The sequence below is a fragment of the Podarcis liolepis genome (genome assembly GCF_965112155.1).
Source record: "Podarcis liolepis genome assembly, chromosome: 14".
In the NCBI taxonomy this organism is placed as follows: Eukaryota; Metazoa; Chordata; class Lepidosauria; order Squamata; family Lacertidae; genus Podarcis; species Podarcis liolepis.
Window position 1 is genome coordinate 3,159,183 of NC_139569.1, and position 2,367 is coordinate 3,161,549.

A 2,367-nucleotide genomic window follows, 5' to 3' on the forward strand; every position below is an offset into this window, starting at 1 on the left:
CGCCAGCTGTGTGGAACATTTATTGCGGGTGCCATAAAATGGGCAGACTGTTCAGGATGCTTTGGCAGATGTAGAATCATGAAATCCTAGAGTTGGAAGGGACCATAAGGGTCATCTAGTCCAACCCCCTGCAATGCGGGAATCTCAACTAAAGCATCTGTGACAGATGGCCATCCTACCTCTGTTTAGAAACCTCCAAGGAAGGAGAGTCCGCCACCTTCTGAAGGAGACCATTCCAGCTCTTACTGTCAGAAAGTTCTTCCTTTAGTCGGAATCTCCTTTCTTGTAACTTGAAGCCATTAGTTCGAGTCCTACCCTCCAGAACAGGAGAAAACAAACTTGCTCCAAGTGACAACACTGAAGATATTTGAAGAGGACATCATTAAAAACCATGGCACAAAGGGACAGTTTGGAAGTAAGAGTCACATATTGATAAGGTAGCCTCACAACATAGAGGTGTTTGTTGTTAGGGCGCTGTGGTCTAAACCACTGAGCTTCTTAGGCTTGCTGAGTGGAAGGTCAGCGGTTCGAATCCCCACAATGGGGTGAGCTCCCATTGCTCGGTCCCTGCTCCTGCCATCCTAGCAGTTCGAAAGCATGCCCCCAAAGGGCAAGAAGATAAGTAGGTACTGCTGCAGCGGGAAGGTAAACAGTGTTTCTATGTGCTCTGGCTCTCGTCACGGTCCTCTGTGTGCCAATAGCGGTATAATAATAATAACAACAACAACAACAACAAATAAATTTTATTTATACTCCACCCTCCCTGGCCAGAGCTGGGCTCAGGGTGGCTAAAAACAGTAAAATTACAATAAAAACATAATGGGGGGGGGAGCCAATTTAAAATACAGGTTAAAATGAAATTTAAAATGCAGCCTCATTTTAAATGTAGCTGATAAATCAAGATCGTAAGGGGAGGCAAACATACGGGTCAGACTGAGTCCAAACCAAAGGCCAAGTGGAACAGCTCTGTCTTGCAGGCCCTGCAGAAAGATGTCAAGTCCTGCAGGGCCCTGGTCTCTTGTGACAGAGCGTTCCACCAAGTCGGGGCCAGTACTGAAAAGGCCCTGGCCCTAGTTGAGACCAATCTAACCACCTTGCAACTTGGGACCTCCAAAGTGTTGTCATTTGTGGACCTTAAGGTCCTCTGCGGGGCAACCAGGAGAGGCGGTCCTGTAGGTACGAGGGTCCTAGGCCACATAGGGCTTTAAAGGTCAAAACCAGCACCTTAAACCTGACCCTGTACTCCACCGGGAGCCAGTGCAGTTGGTAAAGCACTGGATGAATGTCATGCTGGTCACATGACCTGGAAAACTGTCTGTGGACAAACGCCGGCTCCCTCGGCCTGAAAGCGAGATGAGTGCCGCAACCCCATAGTCGCCTTTGACTGGACTTAACTGTCCAGGGGTCCTTTACCTTTACCTATGCAGTGTGCTTTTCTTCTCTAAAGCATGCAAACAAAAACCTCCGAGCATCAAAATGGGCTCACATCATAGCCCCTCTTAGAGCCCTCCTACAAAGGGTTAACAGCTCAGACAAGGCAGCAGTCCCACCCCCTCTCAAACTATCCTTCCATCCATCATGCACAGCTATATTTCATATCACTAGTCATGCATGCACACACAGAGCGATAATTTGTGAGTGATTTGGTTCTGAATGTGTGCATTGGCAGAGAGAAATGGGGCTGCAGAATACAATTTGCGAAACGCTCGTCCTCACCCTGCTGCTGTTCTTAATTCATGACTAGCATTACTTACATGTGAGTTTGGGGTGCAATTCCATTACAGGCACCCCAATACAAATACTCTCCATCAGCTTATTTATTGTAGCGTAAGAAAGGGAGCCCCAAGCCATGCCAAGAAATGGTCTAGGGGCCTAAGGGAGCTCAGTCAGTAGAATATGAGATTCTTAATCCCAAGGTTGTGGGTTCGAGTCCCAAGTTAGGTGAAAGATCCCTGTATTGCAGAGGGTTGGAGTAGAGTCCAGGGGTCAGCAACCTTTTCCAGCCGTGGGCCGGTCGACCATCCCTCATACCATGTGGTGGGCCGGACTATATTTTGGAGGGAAAAAAATGAAAGGATTCCTATGCCTCACAAAGAACCCAGAGATGCATTTTAAATAAAAGGACACACTCTACTCATGTAAAAACACGCTGATTCCCAGACCGTCTGCAGGCTGGATTTAGAAGGCGATTGGGCTGGATCCAGCCCACAGGCCTTAGTTTGCCTACCCATGGACTAGACAACCCTCATGGTCCCTTCCAACTCTACAATTATATGATTCTAAATTTTGTGTGTGTGTGTGTGTGCTGGCACACACACACACACACACACACACACACACACACACACAACTGATGAACAGCAAGAA